Here is a 7,394-nt window from a genome sequence, read left to right on the forward strand (position 1 = left end):
TTGAGCCAATGGTCATTATGGATAGCGCTATTAGGAATTGACAACTCCTCACTCGCCCGAATCGCTGGAGTGCATGATACCATATTCATCTATGGAACGATAAGCATAGATCTCGATAGGGCTTCAGTCATAGGTTTGGTTGAGACTCATTGTTTGCTCATACACATACAAACTTGTTTCTCGTTATAGCAATAAACTTGTATTCATTAATAGCAATCAACTTGGTTTATCATTAAAGCAATGTACTTGTAATTACGAAAAGCCTTATTTCAAGCACGATTTTATATACTTGTGAACTCACCAACTATTTTCATAGTTGACGCTCGTTTTACATGCTTTTTCAGGAAATAATTAGTAAGTGGATATAGAGATTCATCATCATAGAGCATGCTGCATCGTGTGGAAGTTATTTTATGAAGTTATATATTTTGAACAATGTCATTTTGGAAAACTTGTACTTTGTTTTGTTTAAGCTATGGGTTGTAAACTTTTTAATATTGCTATGGTGATGTATCCTTATCTTTTGCAATGAAACCTTTGTCGCTGTCATACCTTGCGTTTCCGCTTTAGCGGGGTGTGACATTAATGGTTTTAAATGTTTTAAAAAGTTTTAAATAGGCTTGGATTTTATGGGTGTTACAGAAGGGTTCCTTGATCTTGGTTTCATACAAGTTGGTGTTCCTGCTGTTCCCTTAAATGTTGTATATCCTGGTTCTTGCTTTGAGTGTGATATTTCTCAAGACGTTCCTCAAGGAACTGATAGTGACATTGACTTTGACAATGATCAGCTCAATCCTCGAAAGAGGAAGGCTTCCTTCTCAGGGGGAGCTTATGACGCTGAAGCTGGAAGCTCTTCTGTTGTTGGTGGTGATCGTTCAACATCTCCTCCTAAAAAGAAAAGCAAACTCATCTTTGATCTAAATGAATTAGCAGAAACGTAGAGGTTACCCGAAGTTAGAGAAATAATGGTAGAATATAATGTTGCTATTTGTCAAAAGAAAGAAGAAAGAAAAGCATAACGTCTGTCTGCCAAAATCTCTTAAGCTCTTGCCTCCACTGATGAGAATGCAAATATTCAAAGTGCTAATAATCAGGTCATGAAAATCTTCAATAATAATATGGAGAGACAACACATTGTTTCAGACCTAAATGATCGGATTGATAGGAAGAGGTTTGGAGATGTTCTTCCTCCCATGTCAAAGTATGATCCTATCATCAAAGTGAGATGCACCAAACCAAGGAATGAGTCACTGAAGCTTCACTTTGTTAGAAAGATAACAGAATATGAATACATTGAAGTTGTTTATGCTCGTGAGCTAGTAAAATTTGGCTACAACAAGTGGATGCAAATTCAAGGAATTATTGACAAACACAAGGGTGTTCACGCTCAAGAAGTGAAGTTGGCAATACAACAACTACTCAACAAATTCAAGAAGCTGAATCTTGTGCCATCATTTGGTCAATGAAGACCATCCTCCTCAGGCAGAACGGCAGAACTGGTGCTCCCAGACAATCCAAAAATACCAAGTTTCTTCTTCCTTATAGAACTCGGTATATCAACAACGAATTACCAGTGGATGTTGAACTGTTCCAATATATGTTCATTCCAAAACCAGAGCATGGGATATTTTATCTTGACGGTCAGAATCATATGTGCTTTCAACGCACCGATGACCTTCCTTCTGCTCCCACTGAACATTTGTTTCATCTTCTCTTGGAAGGACTAGGCCACTATGAACTGGAAAGAGGATACCGTGTGCTGATATCACCAGAGCTTAGTAGAAGACTGGATGAACTTAAGTTTGATCAATTCAAAGGGGTCAACCATGAAATCTTAAAAGAAGCTGACAAGTTCTACAATGGCTCTTCCGATGACTCTGAAGAAGAAGATTAATTTTGACATCATTAGATATGTAACGCCCGTGTTTCTAGGCCAGACATTAATATTGACATAATAGTCTAGGTTAACCTTTGAAACTCATTTTGAAGAAATGAAAAGGAATTATCTGAATATTATATGTTCTTTGCTTAATTATTAGGATTTAATTAATTAAGAGTAAAAATGAGCGTCGAAAATAAATATTAGATAAAGACGATATCTAGTAAGAAAGTTGTAGTGGTCGTGACAAGGATTTCGGATATATAAAGAATACCGAAATCCGAGTTATAACGAAGAAGTTATGACCTGTCGAAGTTTCGCGACAAAACCGCACGGTGCCGAATGATGTAAAAAGTGAGTTTTTGATAAACTAATTTTTAGCCTTAGTGATCTAAACGAAAGTCGTAGTGTTTGTTAAACCGAGAGTATATATAAAAAGAACATCCAAATCTGACTTCGTATGAGGAAGTTATGATTTTTCTAAGTTTCAGCTTAGCAGTAGACAGCTAAAAACTCGAATTTTAGATCGAGTGATTTTTAGCCGACACAACCTAAATGAGAATCGAAGGTCTCGTCAATAGTAGTACAACGGTAAAAATACAGACGAAAACGGACGTCGGATGAAGAAGTTATGAATTTTTAACGGATTTCCTGTCCCGGTCTGTTAAAAATAATAATATAAAAATTAAAGTCAAAATTAGCCGACGAAGTCTAAACGAAAGTTGTAGAGCGTAATTTTACCTACGCGTGCATATAAAGAACGTCAAAAACGGAGCCCGTATGCGAAAGTTAAGGATTTTAGAAGTTTTTGCACAAAAATCGAGAAAATTCGCATAGTCATACTTCGGCCACGCCACCTTCGCTCCATGCGCGCCAGGTGTCCGAAACTGCTGAGTCATCGAGGCCAGCTGGCGAGGCGTTTCGCATTCCCTCGCATCCGAAGTGCGGTCCAGTAGGAGTCCGACGCGTGCCCTTTCTTGCGTGTCCGAGCTTCGCATGGCGCGTCACCTTGCACCCCTCGGACCTAGACCTCGGTTCAATCAGAAGCCCACACCTGGACCCTCGCACGTGCGAGCCATCTGCGTGCCTTCGCCTCCTGCTGCCACCTGCTCTCACTGCTGACTCATCCTTCTTGGCCGACCTTCGGACCTCGCCTATAAATACAAGGCTTGCGAGATTACCCGGGTAAAATGGGATTTTTGCCATTTTCACCCCTTTTTCAATATTTTTATTATCTTGACTTCCCCCGAAGCCTCGGGATTATTTCCAACACCCGGAACACGCCCCGAAGTACCCGAAGACCCGTAAAATTTTATCTTTTCAGTTTTGAAGCCCAACCCTCGCAGAGCCCGATTTCTCAATAAAACTCCCGGTTTTATTAGAAACGATCGTTTTAGGAAACGAAGTGTTGCCCGATTATCGTTAATTCAAGTGAGTGTATAGTTACTTTCATCTTACACCTAGATATGAAGTATTTTATATAAAATACGTGCTATGTGAATATATATTGTTTGTTTATTTGAGATGGATATTGAAGGAATGATTTATACAGGTTTTTAAACTGTATATGTATTTTTATCTACAAATATGTTGGGTAAAACATGGGTAGATGAATTAGATGATGTGTGATGAAATAAAAACTGATGAGAGGTATCGATGTTTAAGATGATCTAGTCATCTAGCAGAGTATAGACAACGGCCACAGACTACTCTAGATAGTCCAGTGGAACATTAGCAGACTCGTAATCGGTAGGTATGTTTGAACTATATGTTCATAAGGTGTTCTCGAACTATATGTTCATTAGGTGTTTTTGAACTATGTGTTCATCCGATAGTTCTTCTTTTTGACACTATTACGTGTCGGGGTACGGGAGCGTACGGGAGTACTTTATTAGTATTTTCCCTATACTTTTTATTTTGAAGAGCTTTGGAGTCTTCCTTTCTTTTATGAAGTGATCGGACGAGCTTCATGAGTCAGCGTTTCCGTTCACGATGCTGGATATGGTGAGTCTGGGGGTAAAATACCTCACGATATTCAGATCACTGCTAGGCAAAGTTCGATGCTGGATAGGGTGAGTCTGGGGGTTACATACCTCACGATATTCAGATCACTGCTAGGCAAAGTTCGATGCTGGATAGGGTGAGTCTGGGGGTAAAATACCTCACGATATTCGGACCACGGCTAGGCATTGATAACTACCCCTGACTTAATTGTCTTGTGGTTCTTTCTTTTACGAACGAAGGTTCGTGGTGAAACTTATTTCATTCCTCTCATTTGATGTCTTTATCGATCCTCGTTTGCTGCTAGGGAATTTCCGAAGCAGTTTCGTCAGTTGGTTGTTCATATTGATCCTTTAGGCTAGATCTAGTAAGATCACTGTATAGGATCAGTATGTGGGGATCGACGTTTGTTAGTGCTTGTAGTATAAACCTTGGGCAGCGATGGACTTCGTGCCTATTCCTTAGGAAAATTCCTTAGGAATGAGTGATAGATGATTCTTAGGGTAACTCCTTAAGAAATAAAGAAGATAATGGGGTTGGGTATTTGGGTTGATTGTTTGATGTTTAAACATAATGTAAGTCCCCAAACTGCTTGTGTATCAATCATATCCGTTTGATGGTGCGGAATCCCAATCAAACGGATGATGCCAGATCAAAATAGAAGAGAAGGAGAAGAAGAATAATATGAATCTTGAATGTATTGATGATATGAATTAAGTTCCTTACACAATATTCACTTTCTCTCTCTAAAACACACCTTAGAATACACACACTTAAGCTCCTTTTGGCCGTACACTCTCTTCTGTTCATCAATCCCTCCTCAACCACCTAACACCTATATATATATATATATATATATATATATATATATATATATATATATATATATATACTTGGGGAATATGGGCCATAAATGGGTTTACGTCCGTAAACACCCATTGGGCCGTAAACAGGGTTTACGGCCGTAAACACCCACCTGGCCGTAAACCTGACCGTAAACTCATAAAATATTACATAAAAATACAATTGCTCAGAAAAGCAAAGTATAAACCATAATTTTGACCCAACACATAATAAATTTATCACCAGGCTCCCAAGCCTGACCCACTCAGTTTGTTTGTATCACAGGTATCGATACGAAGTTACTTTACACTGAGAGATTAAAAGAGATGTAGATCACTAGTGTAAGTGAATATAAGTTCTGTTTATGCTTATGTCTCTGTATTGACGATGACATCCCAATGGTTTAAGTGAATAAAATATATTTCTTCGGAAATGATTTGATAATATAATTATCATATTTTTATGGGAACAAATTCCGCAACATCTTTTAAAAGGATTACTCTGATTTTATTTTAAAAGCATAAATTAAATCGGTCTTTTCTGGCCGAGAAATTTGGGGATGTCATAAGATAGGGGGCGATTGTAAGGTCACACCTTAAGATCTGATTAGTTAAACACTCTAACACTATATGTCAGCGTCAGCGTCAATTACATCGACAACGCCAACGTATTAAGCTTATCAGCGTCAACGTATAGCGTAGTTATTCTATGTAATCTTTTGTATATTAGGTAATGATATAGATAAGTATAGAATTGATCACAAATCCGATATCTTGTGATAAGATCGGTTCTTAGTATATACAATACCTTTGATCATGGGATTGATATGTATAGATTAGTATATATACAACATTAGGGAAAACCCTAATGTTGTGAACACGGCTTCGTGTCGTAATCGTCTTTATGACAACTGTCTTCTTGTTGAGGACAAAACCTCTTTCTTGGTGAAAGAAACAATTTGGAGAACTCTCAGTGTCTTTTAATTTCTATTCTTTATTTTTCGTTGCCTAAGTTTCTCCTTAGTCTTTATACTTGAAGTGTATCCGTTCGATACAAAACCTTCACCAATATCCATATATATCAAATTAAAATATCAATATATTACATAAGATAGTTATGGAATAAAAAATAATACTTTTAATTAAATTAATATTCTACCTTTAAAGTGTATATAAACCGATGAAAGGTGTAGGTGGGATCTCCCATTATTTGGAAGGGGTTGATGAATATACTCCTCCATTTCTTCAAATCTGTTCACTGTTTATATATGGGCTCTTAGACAGTCCTCTTAATGCCTACATCGGCAAAACAATCAATAGATTTAGATCACTAAAATAATAACTTTCGATTACTTAATAATAAATTAAAATGCTAAATGATATGATCTTTATTAAAGTTATCAAGACTGGATACCAACACAAGGATGTAGTGTTATACAGCTTGACAATGTTTTCTCCTATTAAATCCTCTTTGCAAGACTTATACTCGATACATTTGTACAATATCCTCATCTGATAACCAATCAAGTGAGTTTTTGAAAACCTTATTGATAGCATGTCATCGAGCCACGATAAAACTCAAACGGCGACGACGCCTCAAATCATATCCTGGCACGTACTCAACCAACATCTCTCCTATGTCAACATGTAGAAGGCAATGTCTTTGGGCGACCCTCCCAGCCCAAAGTCCAGACCGACACAATGGAAGGAAAGTCTCCTATCGAGAAAATACTATCTATAGACAATAAAGGTGGTGTACGCACCACTGCCAACATACCCTATGAGCTAATCACAGATCAAAGTTGGAAATAAAGGACACATCCACCGATAAGCGTCGTTGTCCCGAATCAGGAATGACGCTCATGTCCCTAGAGAAACAACTATCACTCACGCCATATTATATAAGGTCGATCAACACACATACAACAGTAAGTTCTCAAGACCCGTCTCTCTCTCTCTCTTTCTCTCACACACACACACACACTCTCTCTCTATTTCCCTCTCCGAATATACTGAATTGATTTTCGGAGTGTCCTCCAAGGATCTCCTCCCGAAGTACGACTGACGTAGTTGTTCGCTGTATTCTAGGGCTCGATTGAAAGCGGTCCGTTCACCGGAGATCCTAGATAACCACTTCGCATCGCTTATATTTACATTGCAAGTTTACCGAGTTAGGCGCTTACATGCTCATCCCTAACCTATTTAAGTAGTATATTTACATTACGGGGGACTACTTAAATAGGTTAGGGATGAGCATTAGAACCGCCGGAACCGGAACCGGAACCGAACCGAACCGGAACCAGAACCGGAATTGGTAACAAGGTCCGGTTACCAGTTCATCATTTTTATGAAAACCGGTCCCGGTTCTAAAAACCTGAACCGGATTGACATTTTTCTCGTTTTTTAAAATATGTATAACTCACTCATATGAAGTCGGAATTATTTGATTCTTTTTTCCAACATGTAATTTGGAGTTTGTAGTTCATTTTTTACTGTACAAACATAGGTTTTGGTTAGATATTGAATCAGACACATGCCCCGAAAGAAAGAATATCGATTCTGCGTTTTTTCCATTTCAGCAATTTTTTTTTTGTTTTTTTGAATCTGTCACATTTTTTTAAATGAGCATAACTCATTCATATGACGTCGGAATTACTTAATTTTTTTTCCAG

This window comes from Lactuca virosa, chromosome 9 (assembly GCF_052849685.1).
Source record: "Lactuca virosa cultivar CGN04683 chromosome 9, Lactuca_virosa_CGN04683_v6, whole genome shotgun sequence".
Classification (NCBI taxonomy): domain Eukaryota; kingdom Viridiplantae; phylum Streptophyta; class Magnoliopsida; order Asterales; family Asteraceae; genus Lactuca; species Lactuca virosa.